The sequence below is a fragment of the Salvia splendens genome, unplaced genomic scaffold (genome assembly GCF_004379255.2).
Source record: "Salvia splendens isolate huo1 unplaced genomic scaffold, SspV2 ctg967, whole genome shotgun sequence".
Taxonomy (NCBI): Eukaryota; Viridiplantae; Streptophyta; class Magnoliopsida; order Lamiales; family Lamiaceae; genus Salvia; species Salvia splendens.
Genome location: NW_024599657.1, coordinates 1 through 16,820, shown reverse-complemented (window position 1 = coordinate 16,820; position 16,820 = coordinate 1). Strand labels below are relative to the sequence as shown.

At 33.1% G+C, this 16,820-nt stretch overlaps 2 non-coding genes and 1 pseudogene across 2 annotated transcripts; all 3 read left to right on the top strand.

Moving 5' to 3' along the window:
• Positions 1-2,268: 2,268 nt before the first annotated feature.
• LOC121791918 lies at positions 2,269-2,362 on the top strand. Its single transcript, XR_006048766.1, has one exon. It is a non-coding gene; the product is annotated as a small nucleolar RNA snoR27 (small nucleolar RNA).
• A 36-nt stretch (positions 2,363-2,398) lies between these two features.
• Positions 2,399-2,491, top strand: LOC121791917. The gene has a single exon (XR_006048765.1). It is a non-coding gene; the product is annotated as a small nucleolar RNA snoR26 (small nucleolar RNA).
• A 160-nt stretch (positions 2,492-2,651) lies between these two features.
• Positions 2,652-2,737, top strand: LOC121791919 (annotated as a pseudogene).
• Positions 2,738-16,820: the final 14,083 nt, after the last annotated feature.

Genomic DNA, 16,820 nt, shown 5'->3' with positions numbered 1-16,820 from the left:
CCCCGGTATCTACCCAGCTCATAGTGCCGTTGTTTTGAAGGCTGAAAGTGCCACTGACAAGACAGAATGGATAAATACACTAAAAATATCGTCAGCTCAAAAAGAGGTCAAGTGAAGGGTGAATCTGACCCTCCATTGCGCCAAAGTCTTTCAGATTGTTCTCTTGTAAGTTCATTGGCTTCCAACCACTGCCAAATTTTTCCAACACTTATGTCCTTATAAGTCCATTAACTCTAAGGACATAATTCCTTAAAGTTGTTCTTATTGCTGTTAAATTTGTCAGCCGCTTGATTTATAAAGTCTAAATGTTTGGCTTGTTTTAGTTTCTTTCCGTTTGCGAATTAGGATTTTGGTTGAGGTGCTTCTATGCTCATTTACTTATTGTGTCCTTAGAAATATTCAGTGGTGAAGCCTCATGAAGTTGTGTTTTATAATTATTTCAGTATAGCTTTGTATTTATATGCTAAAATTTCTCTTTAATATGTTTATTATTGCACTCTGACAAGATACTATATGTGATGATGGTATTATGGATACCCAAGTTGTATATGGTTTCCACCATTTACGCAATGAAAAACCTTACCTTGCTCAAGGTCCCATTTCAAATAAGGTAAGATCATTCTTCCATTTCCTAACACTGTTTTGATACATGGGATGCATATTATTCTGATATAATGATCCCACATCAAGATTGGTAGTCACCACATCAATCCTCCCTCGATCTCTGTCGTTCCAACGTCTTCTTGATTTTCAGTGATTGGTTTTGTTGAGAACCTATTTATTCCAAATTTGATCTTTATCGATTTTAATGGTTTTCAACTCTTATGCAAGACTTTCATTGATTTTGGCGTCTTCAATATGATATGTATTTTTGGCATTGTGTAACTATCCATTAGATATTTATCTTATGTCACTTAAGTTTTTATTAGCATATATTTAGCCAAATGTAGGTTGTGTTATTGTATTAAAATGGCATTCGTATTCCTTATTTAATAAGTTGAAAATGCAAGGTAGAGAAATTGTATGTGCTATTAGATAGATGATTCAAAGAAGTTGCGTATCTAGTTTTATGTATATACACTCAGATTTGTTATGATGCTCTAACCTTTCTTCCTGCAGGACTTTTGTTATCAGGCAACACTAGGGAGCTTCCTGCAGGACTTTTGTTATTAGGCAACACTAGGGCAGAAAGTGTAGAAAGAAACATGGAAGGGTTCGAATAAGAGCAAAATGGGGAGAAAAGAAGAAAAAAACAGAAAAAGAAGAAAAAAGAGGAAGCAGATATGTGGGGAAAAAAGGAAAAAAAAGAAAAATCGGTGGAACAGATGTAGAAAAAAAGGAAAAGAACAGAAAAAATTGTGGAACAGATCTAGAAAAAGAAAGAGTTCCAAGAAAATGTGAAGAAAAAAATAGTTAGAATAAACTGTTGGAGGAAGAGACGGGGAGCTTCGTGATGGAGTAGTGGGAGGGGAAGATGACGATTTGGCGAGTCTTCAACTTGAAGCACTTCTGGAAGAGAAATCAAGACCGGAAAATGAGAATGCAAACTTGACTAGGGAAAACTTGATACCTGAATCCGCTAGTGGAGTACCCTCGCTTAACTGGTCTGAAATCGCATGAAAATAAGGCTCTCAAATCTTCTTTTAGGGTTGGTGTCTCGTGTAGCTTCTTCCCGGTCTTGTTTTGTAGGATGAAAGTGCTACCGACAAGGCAGAATGGATAAAAAACTAAGACATATCATCAGTTCAAAATGAGGTCAAGTGAAGGGTGAATCTGGCCCTCCATTGCGCCATAATCTTTCCGATGGTTCTATTGTAAGTTCATCAACTTCTTAGCATTGTCGTTATGTCTTTATTGCCGTGAAATTTGACAGCTGCTTGGTTTTTAAATTCTTAATGTTTGGCTCGTTTTATGTATGTACACTCAGATTTCGTATGAAGCACTAACCTTTCTCCCTATAGGACTTTTGATAAAGAGGAATACGAAAACTAATTGCTGAAGCTGTGGATGGTTCGTGTTGAATGAATAAACAGGACAAGTGAGTTCCTTGACTTGCCCAATTACTTATAGAGGCAATGTCTTTTCATGATTTCATGACATATACTTTCCATGACCTCCGCAGCTTGGGTACACGAAGAAGCAGGAAGTGAGGCATTTTCATGGTGTCATCAATACAGGAATTCATCCACTTATGGAGCTTCTGGTTCGTTATTCCTTTCTGGTCATCGTTTTATTTCTCAATTTTCATAACTAATTTACAATTTTTGAGAAGGATCGATGATGCATTAGTTTAAAACTGCTTTATCTATCTGATATTTCCGATTCGGAATTGAAGATACTCTTCTAGCTCCTGAGATCCTTTTTTTCGCATATTTACAGATTTGTTCAGTGTTGAAGATAAGCATCCGAGATGAGAAAACATTAATGTCATCCTTGCCCTTTGATTTAGAAATGAAGAAAATCAATGGGGAAATTATACTCCGAGATGCTTATAACTTTGCATTCCTTCCTTCCATACTTTTTATGCTTTCCACTTTGTTAATATATTTGTTTTTATCGTTTTTTACTAAATCCATTGCTTTTCCCTTTAGTTTTCTAAACTTTTATTGATCTTCACAAATTCTTCCTCCTATTTTGATTGATGCCTTATTTTTGGATCAGTGATGCTGTATATTACTGCGTTATCTATCTGTAATAAATTAGTTTTTGAAGATAACTTATTATCCTGAGATCCAATATCTAGAATTAATTTTCTCCCTGATATCCAATAAATCTAATGCTGTATATTACTGCGTTATCACAACAATCCTCCCTTGATATCTGTCGTTCCAACGTCCTCTTGATTTTCAGTGATTGGTTTTGTTGAGAACCTATTTATTCCAAATTTGATCTTTATCGAGTTTAATAGTTTTCAATTCTTATGCAAGACTTTCATTGATTTTGGCGTCTTCATTGTAATATGTATTTTTGGCATTGTGTAACTAACCATTAGATTTTTATCTTAAGTAATTAAGTTTTCATTTGTAAATATTTAGCCAATTGTAGGTTGTGTTATTGTATTAAAATGGCGTTCAAAATTTAAGGTAGAGAATTGTATGTGCTAGTAGATAGTTGGTTCAAAGAAATTGCTTATCTAGTTTTATGTAATATACACTCAGATTTCTTATGAAGCTCTAGCCTTTCTCCCTGCAGGACTTTTGTAATCAGGCAACACTAGGGCAGAAAGTGTAGAAAGGCACATGGAAAGGTTAGAATAAGAGCGAAGTGGGGAGTAAAGAAGAAAAAACAGAAAGAAAAAAATTGGTGGAATAGATCTAAAAAAGAAAAAAACAGAGAGAGCAGAATCAAAGAAAGAGTTCTAGGAAAATGTGAAGAAAAAAACACCAATCAATCACAACTATTATTTGTATAGCACACAAGGATTTGAGTTAATTCACAATTTTCCATGATTTATTTTTTACAAAGATTATATCTTACTTTCATAATTCTTAATTGTGCATCCCTAATGCAGATGATATACTCAGGATTATCCTTTGCCAGCAAGGGTGGTTCTGCACACCATGCAGCAATTATCCAGGTTTAAGGTTGGTTTTGTGTGACATTCTTGTAACTGACCAAACATTACTTCTTGAGTCGTTTGGTACTTAAAACATATTAAGTTGGATAATCTAGATAGGACTGTCCTATGCTGTTTTATAGTAATTATTTTGTCCTAAAAAGTATAGCTCACCGGTATCTACAGCCCATATAGTTTGTCCTAAAAAGTACCACAAATATGGACAATCAAAACTTCCTACCATTGCCAAAGTCTTTCTGATGGATCTCTTGTATGTTCATAACTTCCTAGCATTGCTATATCAAAGTTGTTCTAGTTGCTGTGAAATTTGTCAGTTGCTTGATTTTTAAATTCTAAATGTTTGGCTCCTTTTTAGTTTCTTTCCATTTGTGTCCTTGGAAATTTTAAAGGAATGGTGTCATGTCTCTTGATTGATCCATTTAAGCAAATTTATAGTTGACAGGTGCAAGTCTTAGGAGGAGTGAAGTTGATATATTCTTCCTATTTTACGAAGAGCATCTCATAATATTATCTCATACATAAGATTGTTTCTATTTGCATCACATGAGGTTAGTTATCTAATTTTTTTTATTTTAACTTAATGGTTTGGCAGCTCCACCATTGAAATTTATTGATTTGCCCGTAGTAGATTAGAGATATGTTGATGATTCAGTGGCAAGTACCTTCTTAACAAGATTCAATTTCACAGGCACCAGAAGTTGCATCAGCCAAAGCTATTACAATTGTAAAGGAACTAGATGGAGAATACAATTTGCTATCCTATTTTGTCTTATTCATGAAATTAAGAGGGGGGGAAAATAGAAACGTTGTCTGATATTATGTGTTTGAGTAACTTATATTTAACTTTTAATAGGTACAAGAACTGATGGATTTATCAGATCTGCAATAACCTTTTTATTATGTGTTTGAGTAACTTATATTTATTTTTTAAATAGGTACAAGAACTGTTGGAGTGATCAAATCAGTGCTAACCTTACTCCTTGCAGGATATTTGTTAAAGAAGAGTACAAAACTATTACTAGGAGCCGCAGATGGGTGTCTTGAATGGAAAAAACAGAAAAGTGAGTTCCTTGACTTGCACAACTACTTAAAGTAATGTCTTTTCATGATGTCATGACATAAACTTTCCATAACCTATGCATCTTGGGTACATGAAGAAGTAGGAAGAGAGGCATTTTCGTGGGTGGTGGTATAATTACACTGGAGGTACTTTATATTTGTGTGATACACATTTTACTTGGCCCTCTAGTTTAGTACTAAATATGTTTATATGCTACACACGAGCTTCTAAAGATGTTAGAAACCGGGGGGATTTTAAATAATATATTACGAAGACTAGGAAGTCATATGGAGGACGTGTTAGTATCTACTAATCAGAATGGTAGTATTTCATTGCTGCATGTTGTGGAGTTGTATGACTTGAACTTGTTTCAATGTTTTTGTCTTAATGGTCCATAACATCTGTAGGTTAATAAAAGTTTTCATATGATTTTATATAGCCGCGGAAGTTACATCTCGATTAACCAATCCTGTCATTTTGTTGTTGCAACACTCAGGAATGTCACTTTGAAGAAGCTACAAAAAATGAGGAAACTCCTCCTCAAAAGAATGGTTCCACGACTTTTCGTAGGTAATCTTTTCCCAGTTTGTTGATTCTGACATATTTTTAAGTATTCAATATACTCCCTCCGTCCCACATCAAGTGATCAACTTTCCATTTTGGGTTGTCCCATCTCAAGTGATTGATTTCCTTTTTTAGCTAAAACCAAAACTTCAACCATCTCTTACTTTATTCTCTCTCTTACTTTATTCTCTCTTTCTTATTTTATTCTCTCTTTATCTCTCTTACTTTTTCCTCTCTCATACTTTACTCTCTCCACTTTAACTCAATACATATCATTTTCTTAATTCCCGTGCCGAAAAGAAATCCATCACATGAGATGGGACGGAGGGAGTATTTAATTATTTTGTATTTAACAATAATTATTTAATTTTATTTATAAATTTAAAATTATGTATTATAGTACTTAATAATAAAAATAATAACTATAATTATAATATTTATAGCTTATAATAATTATTATTATAATAGTAAAAAATTTGTTATTATTATTTATAATTGTTTTCTTACGCTAATAATTTATAATATTTTAAATAATTAAAATATAATTTGAATTATGAGTAATATAGTAATAAGTAACAATTATTATATTACTATTATTTATAAATTATTAACTAATCAAGAATATCTTTATTAAATTTTGAATTTATGAGTTATATCTAATATACTATCAATAAATAATATTAATTAAGTTTATTATCATTCATTTATTATAATTATTATTATGTTACAAACTAATAAATTATTATTTTTCAATATAATAATCATTGATTATATAATAATTATCATTATCATTATTTTATTAATAAGAATTAATTATTATTATTATGTCAATTAGTGTATTTTGTTATTATTTCAATTACCTAATTAATTTTAATTGATTAATATACATTGAAAATCTTAACAATTTTATGCATGTGTACTGTGTGTATAGGGTGTGTATAGTGTGCGTGTAATGTATGTATTTTGTGTATACTTTGTGTTTTATTGTGTATACTTTGTTTATTTTGTGTATTGTGCGTGTGTTTTTTTGTGTATATTGTTGGTATTTTATGTTTTTTGTGTATTTTGCGTTGTGTGTATATGTGCAGTGGTTTTTTTTAAAAATTAACTCCTATAAAGGGAGAAAATTACAAATAAATTCTTATACTATAGATAGGAGGAAATTACACTGATGTCAAGAGGGCTCGAACTCAACACCTCATGCAATAATGTCTAAGCTCCTTGCCGCTAGGACAAAGGCTTTGTACGTATATATGTATAGGTGCAATGCTTTTAAGTATAGTGTGTGTCCAACGAGTATATTTTATGTATGTGGTTTATAGCGCGTGTTATGTATATTTCTTTGTACATATATATTCTGTATATAGTGTGTGTTTAATTTGTATATACGCGTATTGTGTTATTTGTGTATAGTGTGTGTTTTGTGTGTATTGTGTTTGATGTGTATTTTTTGTGTATAGTGTGTGAAGAGTGTATATTGTGGGTACAATGCTTGAATATTGTGTTTAATGTGTGTATATAATGTCTTTATAGTGCGTGTTATGCTATTTTCTGTACGTGTCTATTTTGTGTAGTGTGAGTGTAGAGTACTATGTGTATTTTGTGTTTAGTGTGTGTGGATAGTGCTTGTATTTTGTTTATAATGTCTCATAATGTGTGTTATGATAGTATTTTCTATACGTACAAATTTTGTGTATAATGTGGGGGTATAGGTGATTGGTGTATAATGTGAGTAGTGTGGGTATTTTATGTAAACTGTGTATTTTATGCATAGTGTGTGTAAAGTGTGTGAAATGTCTATGCAGTGTGTGTTTATATTTTGCGTGTATTATGTGATGTGTGTATATGTGCAGTGTGTATATAAGGGTGCGATGTTTGTATTTTGTGTGTATAGTGTGTTTAGAGTGTGTTATGTGTGTATCAGTGTGTCTCGTGTGTAGTATGTGCACTGTGATTAATGTGTATAAAGTGTCTTTTGTGTTTTGTTTGATTAATATGTTTGGTTTGTGTATAGTTGCATATGAAATGTGCATATAGTGTGCGTCTAATGGTTATTTTGTGAATACTATGTAGTAAATGTATAGTGTTTTATATTGTGCGTATTGTATGTGTTACTTTGTCTATAATGCGTGCGGTTTGTGTATAGTGTATTCAGTCCGTTTGTTTTGTGTATAGTGTATAGTGTATTTAGTCTGTTTGTTTTGTGTATAGCGCGTGTATTACGTGCAATATATGAAGTTTTTTGTGTATAGCGCGTGTATTACAAGCAATATATGAAGTTTGTGTATTTTGTGGTTTGTGTATGTGCGGGTGTAGTGCTTATATTTGTGTATTTGGGTATATTGCATGTCTAGTGCATTTATTTGTGTATTGTATTGTGTGCTATGTGGGTATTTTTTGTTCATGTATATTGTGTATTGTGTGTGATTTCTATAATGCATGTATATTTTGTGTACAGTGTCTCATTTCTGTAGTGCGTGTATTTTGGTGTATAGTGGGTATAATGTACAGATTTTGTGTATAGCAATATGCGTAGGTGTATTAATAATATTAAATTATAATTATAATAATTATTTTAATAGTAATAATATATTAATATTATAATAATAATTATAGTATTTATGATTGTTTTCATTAGTATTAAACTATTAATTAACAATATATTAAATAATATTAATATAGTTATTTGAATTATGAATGGTATAATAATAAGTAAAATTATTATTTTAAAAATATATAAAGAATTATAATAGTTATTTCAATTATTTAATAGATTAAATAATTATGATAAGTTAATTCATATTATTTTATTTTTATTATAAATTAATAACTAATACAAAATGTCTTTATTAAATTTTGGAATTTAGGAATTAATAATCTAATTAAAATATTAGTAAATAATTATAATTTAGTTGTTATTATCATTTTAATAATATTTATTATATTATTATTATTGTTATATTTTTATTATATGTTACACGACTTACTCCCTCCATCCTGAAAATTCTGGCGGCCTATTTTCCATTTTCGTCTATCCCTAAAATGTCATCACCCTTTCACTTTTATCATTTTTGGTAGTGGACCCTAATTTCCACTAACTCATCCTCATATTTATTATAAAACTAATATATAAAAGTAGGAACCACATGCCACTAACTTTTTCAACCCACTTTCTATTACATTTCGTAGAACCGTGTGCCGGGTCAAATGATGACAAATTATTAGGGACGGAGGGAGTAGTAAATAACATATTAAAGAAATCTAAATCTAATTGTATCATGCATTTATATTTGGTGCTATACATCTTCTATATATTTGGTGCTATACATCTTCTATACATTTGGTGCTATATCTATACATGTATATTTTTGTGAGTAGTGTATGTATTTTGAGTATAGTGGTGTATTTTATGTATAGTATGTTTATAGTGTGTGCTATGTGTATATTTTCTACACGTATATTTCGTATAGTGTGTGTAGTTTGTATATTTTGTATAATGTGTGCAGTGTGTATGCTTTATGTACTGTGTGTAGTTGTTTATATTATGTATCTATATGTAGTGCACGACATTTTATGTATAGTGTATATTTAGTTTATAGTGTTTGTAATGTGCGTTTATAGCGTGTAGTGTACAGTGTGTGTATACTGTGAGTAGTGGTGTGTGTGTAATTTGTGTGTGTTTTGTGTATAGTATTATTAGTATGTTTATTTTGTGTATAGTGTGCATGTAATGTGTATTTTTGTGTAGTGTGTAGTGTGTGTATACAATTTGTAGTGTGTAGTTAAAGTGTAATGTGAACTGTGTAAGGTGGTGTAGTGTGTAAATAGTGTATATTGTACAGTGTGTAAACTTTTTGCATAATGTATGTTTTTGAATAGTGTGGTTTGTGTAGCGTGTACATTATGTGTAATGTATGCAGCGTGTATATGTGCAATGTGTATTTTTTGTTGTATATATATATATATGTTGGTGCAATACATGTATTTTGTGTATATCGTATTTATAGTGTGTGCTATGTGTATTTTTGTGCATGTACGTTTGTGTAGTATGTATGTATATGTGTATTTTTGTGCATGTACTTTTGTGTAGTATGTATGTATTTTGTAGGTGTAGTTATCTGTATTTTTTGTAATGTGTAGTGCGTGCATTTTAAAATAAAGTTTATTTAGTTTATAGTGAGTATGTAATGTGCGTATTTTGTGTATAGTTTGATTCCTATGTTTGGTTTGGGAATAGTTGCAACAAAATGTGTGTATAGTGTGCGCAAAATGTGTGTACTTTGTCTATACTTAGTTTATTTTCTGTAATGTGTGTAAAGTGTGTTTCTTTTATGTATAGTGTGTTTAGTTTGTTTGTTTTGTGTGAAGTGTTTGTGTTTTTTGTATATTATGGGTATATTGTGTATATTTTGTGTATTTTGTGTTGGGTGCATGTGTGCGGTTCTTGTATTTTGTGTATAGCGTATGTCCAGCGCATATATTTTATGTATAGTGTGTGTTATTTATATTTTTATAGTGCATGTATAATTTGTGTATAGTGTGTATCTTGTGTGTATTGTGTGTGTAATACTTTGTCTATTATAATGTGTATGTTTTGTTTATAGTGTATTTCGTCTGTTTGTTTCGTGTATAGTGTGTGTATTCTGTGGAGTATATGAAGTGTGTGTAGTGTGTGTATTATTTTGTTGTGTGCATATGTGGATGCAATGCTTGTATTTTGTATATAGTGTGTTTTTAGTGTATGTATTTTGTGTATTGTGTGTTATGTGTGTATTACATATACGTATATATTTATGTATAGCATGTGTATTATGTACACTATATGTTGGTTTAGTGCTTTTTTTGTGTGTAGAGTGTGTTTAGTGCATGTTGTATATAGAGCTTTTTCACATGTATAATGTGTGTTGTGTGTGTTTTGGGTTGTGTGTATACTTCGTATATTGTGTATAATTGTGTATTATCTATATGTATATTTGATTTATAGTGTATTTGGTTGCAGTGTGTGTATACTGTGTATGTATATTTGGTTGTAGTGCATTTTGTGTATAATGTATATTTTATTGTAGTGCATTTTGACTATAATGTATACTGTATGCATTTTGTGTATAATGTATATTTTATTTATAGTGTGTGTGTGATGTGCATTTCTTGCATATAGTGTGTGTAGTGTGTAATGTGCGTATTTTGTGTATTTTTTAGCATAGTTTCCATGTAATGTGTGTATTTTGTATTACGTGTGTTGTATGTGAAGTGTATATTTTGTGTATAGTGTGTATATTTCGTGTTTAGTGTGTTTAGTATGTTTGTTTTATGTATAGCGTGTGAAGTGTTTGTATTTTGTTTACTGTGGGTGTTTTGTGTAAATAGTGTGAATTTTGTGTTGTGTGTGTTGCAATGCTTATATCTTGTGTATAGTGTGTGTTTAGTTTGTTTGTTTTGCGTATAGTGTGTAAAGTGTTTGTATTTTGTGTATATTGTGTGTGTACTTTGTACTGGATGTGTGTGCAGTGCGTGTATTGTGTGCATACTTTGCCTATATAATGTGTGTTTTGTTTATAGTGTATTTAGTCTGTTTATTTCAAGTGTATATCGTGTGTTTATTTCAAGTGTATATCGTGTGTGTATTATGTGGAGTATATGAAGTGTGTGTAGTGTTTTTTTTTCTGTGTGTATATGTGGGTGCAATGCTTGTATTTTTGTACTGAGTAAAGATCAATTTTGGTCTTAAACATATGATTAAAATACGAATCATCACTAAAATTGAAATCTTTACGAATTTGTATAAGTGAAACACCAGAACATGTAAGACAAAGATTTAATCTTAGGAATATACATTAAATAGGGAAGATAATAAGACTAACCTTACCGGGCTGACGTCGACATCTGGTGGTGGTGGTGGTGGTGGTGTTAGAACAAGGAGGGAGTGGGCAGGGAGGCTGCTCTGGGGTGCACAATGGCAGCGGCGGCAGACCCTGGGAGAGAAAGTTGGATTTGAAGATGGAGGGGTGGCGGGGCACCACGCTGGAGTCAACGGACGATGGCGGCAGGAAATGAGGGGTGGAAGGTGAGTTTGATGTGTAGGGTTAATGTTTATTTGTTGTTGGGATGCAGTAAATAAATGAAGAGTGAATAAATGGAGATGAAAGATGGTCATGGCCTAATTTCAAAAATAATTCTTTTGGGACGAAGTGTTAATAATTAATTTTAACCTAAATTTAAGTATAGGTACAATTAATAAGTTTTAATTACTCCTTGTTGTGTAATTAATTAAGCTTAAAATAATTTAATTTACGATTTGAATTCATTTTTGAAATCTAACATAAGCCAAATAAATATTTGGGTACTTTACTCCGTCTTCTCGAAGCTAAGAATTGTTCGACTTTTATTTTCTTTTCCAAAAAGGTAAAAACTAACAAGGAGAATAACATCGAGAAATAAAGAATTTATCTCGAAACCTTGGAAAGCGTACGTAGTGAATTGTCTATCCTACATACTAGTGTGGATAAATATTAAATTTATTTGCAAGTGATATTTGAGAAAACTGGAACTTATGTTCGTTGTTTATTTTCAAAAGATGTTGTCTCGCCATAAATATTTTGTGTATAAGGCCAAGAGAGTTGTGAATCGAATTTGGGTCTAAGTGAGGAGGGTAGTGTCCCTACTCGAAGCTAGCCACTGACCTTAAACATTTGGGTCAAACTTTGGTATGAACAGCGCATCAAATTTGCAGACCTTTTTAATTTTTTCATTGTTAAAATGTAGAATATGAAAATCAAAATGTCTGCAATTAGACAGTTTATATTAGAATGCCAATCAGACAATCTTCACTTAAGTAGTTGTTAACCCAAAAAGTGTAACAAAACCAAAAAGGAATAGATCCTAAAATTGTTTGAAAACATATCTATTGTTAATTGTTGAGATATTGCTATGAAATATGCTAATTTTGCTATGAAATAAAACTAACAATGTTTTCTCATTGAAATTATACTACAGATATACAAAAAATGATTTATTCATAAATGCGAACACATCTAACCATGATGACATAGATAGAGATCTCGGGGTGAAGATTATAAACCAAGGTGATAAAAGGGTGCCATCATCCAGTTACTTCTGAATAATAAAACATCTCTATGCAAATTGGAATTTCAACTTAACATTCACTAATTAAGAACTGTTTTTTGTTGGGATTCATTAATTTAGAACACTACATAAAGATTCTAATACAATAAGATAGCGTCATGAGATATTAGCTAGTACTAATAGATATCACTATAATCTTGTGTAGGATTCTACTGGATTGGTTTTTCTAAATTATGACTGGATTGGTTTTCTAAATTATGACTCATATTAAGTTGATCATATATAGGAAACAACCAGAGAAAAAACTCAGCCTCTGCCTCGTATACTATGTTGTAAAATTTCTTATCATAAATATTAGTACATAACAACATTCAGTTTATGTTAAAATGTAATGGAATAGTTTAGACAAAAAAAGAACTACTTAAATCATGATAGGATTAGTTATAGTTGAGGATATTGCTGAGATATTTGAAGTAGTAAAAGTAGATGAATGATTTTAAAAGTGTTTAGGAAGGGTATTTATAGGGTAAAAAAGAGTCGGCGTGCCATTTTAAAAAAGTAATAAAGAAACCAATGTTCCCCGAAAAAGCAATCATTAATCTGACCTTTTAAATAATAAAATAAAAATATATCCATAAAACAGTTTTTATTATGTGCCACATAAATCAGCCAACTTTTTAGTATATACCGTTCTAGGGATAAATTTGTATCCTTTTTCCAATTTTTGTTCTATTGTCCAACTGAATCTTGACCCTTCATTTTCAAGATCTGATGGCCAAAAATAATGCCTCATGAATTTAATTTAAATGATTAAAAAAATTGAAAAGGGCCTTTTTGGTATACACATTTGAGTTGGTTAAGGTTGAAGGGGTTGGCAGCGGAAGCGTGCGTTCTTACGGATCACATAATTCTGATCTATTTAGCAGATTATTTAGATAAATTCTATTCGCGCAATTATCACATGTATCATGCTCATAACTTGAATTCTAAACACGTTTTAGTACAAATAATCCCTAAAACATGCGTACTACGGAGTTAGCCAATTTACCTTGTTGATTCACTTAAGAATCGAAGATGGCTTGCGTCTTCTCCACGTGAAGATCTTGAGAACTCGACCTGGGATATTCTGACTGGTATCCCGGACTGTAGACTGATATTTGTGTGGGAAAATCTCACTAGTGTACTAGGACTTAAATAATGAAGATAGAAATCTGCTCACGGAAGGAGAGCAATTTTCGATCCTTTCTCAAAGATGAGGGGGACGAAAATTATGATGTGGAAAAAGTGTTAATTCTGTCTCCTTTATTCTCCTATTTATATTAAGTCACATATTGGGTCCAGTCAGGGATCTAAGGAAGAATTTGGACATGTCCTCACCTAATTAGCTTTTCACTAATTAAATTGAACCCACAATTTAATACAAGCTTATATTGAAATATTACAAGCAGCCACTACAGAAGTAATATTGCAATACCTTTCCAAATCCGAAATTACAAGTATTCCGGGTTTCCTTTTAGCGTGTTACATTCATTTCCCGCGCTTAAGATAGAATCATCCATTAATTAATCAATGTCTGCTATGGACTTAATTAATTAACATATTTTAATATCCAAGAGTGGACTTAGCAAGAAACTATTATTTATCATTCATAGAGTAATCAAACTCCAACTAGCTAGGTTCCGAATAATAAAACCCTGTTTCGAGCTCCTCTTGTGGATGTTATCAAACGAGACTCTCCTCGTGCACTATTCAACATAATAGCAATCCTAGCACCGCTAGATAATGATCACCACTACCCAATATACCTGGATCGTTGGGTGACGAAAAACCCGCACCTTTGGTAAGTCAAAGTAGTAGATACTCAATATTGTATGCTCAATGCTAACCTACATTGATTAAGAAATTAATTATCAAGACCTCGTCTTTCAGTAGATAGTATAAAGACTCGTCTTGCCGTTTAGATCCAATTTAGTGCTATACCACACCAACGTCATCTTATTTCAATAAGGTTAGAAATAATTAGACTGACATTGCAACCTTTCATGATAGGTAGTCTAGGCCTATCTAGGTTGTGAAATTCTTATTTTTCTTTGTTCAGAACTGACCGTGTTACCTTAAATTGGACGCGGTCCACAACCGGTCTACTAAAACAAAGACTTAGACTTTGTTACGTTCGCTTATACATTTAAATATGCAATAAACATCCATTAAACGTAAAACATAACAACATTATGACAAAAATAACCTGTTGCATTTACTTGGAAAATAATAATTAGAGTTTTACAATATTCAATCACTCGAAAGGTGATTTCTAGTATACAAACCCTAACAATCTCCCACTTATACTCAAACAGCTTTCGAGTATACAAAACAGTAGTGCACACGTCTAAATTTCTCCCACTTATACTGAAAGCGAGTTGAGGTCTTGAATGAGTTGAACTCTCATCCCTTCAACGTGGCCCTCAAACGGTTTCACCGCCAATGCCTTTGTAAAAGGATCTGCCAGGTTGTTCTCTGATGCAATCTTGACCACTTGTATGTCTCCTCTCTGCACTATATCTCTGATGATATGATACTTCCGCTCTATGTGTTTGCTCGCTTTGTGAGCTCTTGGTTCTTTCGAGTTTGCCACAGCACCAAAATTGTCACAATAAATGGTGATGCTCTTGGAAGATTCGTAACCACACCTAATCCATAAGAAAGTTCTTGAACCATACTGCCTTTTTTGCAGCCTCCGAAGCGGCCACATACTCGGCTTCCATGGTCGTGTCCACGATGCATTTCTGCTTCACACTCTTCCAAATTATGGCTCCACCTTCTAAGGTGAACACATATCCTGAAGTAGATTTTCTCGAGTCCTGATCAGCTTGAAAGTCTGAGTTAGTATATCCCAAAGGATAGAGCTCGGCTGCTTTTTAAACTAGAGCATAGTCCTTAGTCCGTGTTTAAGGTACTTGAGTATGTTCTTTACGGCAGTCCAATGTCCTTGGCCCGGATTCGACTGATATCTTGCCACCATGCCAACAACAAAGCAAATATCAGGTCTCGTACAAAGCATAACATACATGAGACTTCCAACTGCCGAAGCATATGTAATCCTTCTCATTTCTTGTATCTCAGACGGCGTTTTGGGGCACATCTCATGATATATATGGATGCCGTGTCTAAAAGGTAAGAACCTTTCTTGGCGTCCTGCATTCTAAAACGGCTAAGTACTGTGTTGATGTAAAGTTTTTGAGATAAGCACAACATCTTCTTTTTCTCGATTCCGAAGAACCTTGATCCCGGGAATGTGTCCCGCGTCTCTCATATCCTTCATCTCGAACTGGTTTGACAACCAAGTTCTTACTGATGACAACATCTTTTTATTGTTTCCAATTAGAAGAATGTCATCTATATATAAAACTAAGAACACTACATTCTCTTTTTCAACCTTCTTGTACACGCTGCTTTCATTTGGGTACTTTTTGAATCCAAACTTCCGAACAGTTTGATCGAAACACTGGTTCCATGATCTAGATGCTTGCTTAAGGCCATAAATAGCCTTCTTAAGCTTCCAAACCATGTGTTCCTTGCCCTTTACGGCATGTTCCTCGGGTTGTTCGATGTAGATGGTCTCTTCAAGACCGCCGTTTAAAAACGCAGTCTTAACGTCTATTTGCCAACGTCCCAATCCATATAAGCTGCTATAGACAATAGTATCCGGATCGATTTGAGCATGGCCACCGGGGAGAAAGTCTCGTCGTAATCGACACCTTCTTTTGGGTATACCCCTTGGCCACTAGTCTTGCCTTGAAGACTTTAACTCGTCCATCAGGTCCACGTTTACATTTTATATATCCACTTGCTCCCAATAGCAGTACTGCCGTTGGGTAAGACGGACAAATCGTAGACGTCTTTGTCTATTAGTTCCGAATCCATTGCTTTCACACCATTCGCAATGATCGACATCTGCCAGCGCCTCAGCAAAGTTCCAGAGATCTAATACATTGCTGTCCGAGGAGTGATCCATGGATTCCCCCAAACCAATGTATCTTTCGGGCTCATGCGAGACCCTCCCACTGCGGCGCGACACTACATACTTGGAGTAGAAGTTGAAGTTTCGGGCTCATGGTTATTGGTACACTTCACTGCTAGGTTTATGATTCATTACATAGTCTTCTTCTAAGAATGTCGCCTGAGTGCTCACAATAACTTTCTTATCTCGGAGACTATAGAATTCATAAGCTTTCGTCCCTCTGGAGTACCCTATAAACAAACATACCTCCGTCCTTGATCCTAGCTTAGTTGGATCCTTTTCCAATACATGAGTCGGCCCACCCCAAATCTTGAGATGTACTAGATTAGGCTTGCGTCCAGTCCACAACTCACAAAAGGAAGTAGTGTACGGATTTTGACGGTAAATTGTCTAATATATGGCTTGCAGAACGCAAGGCATGTCCCCAAAATGAAGTACGTAGCTGTGCATAACTCATCATCGATCGACCATGTTTAACAAGGTCCTGTTCCCTTCTTTCAGCCACGCCGTTCTGCTGG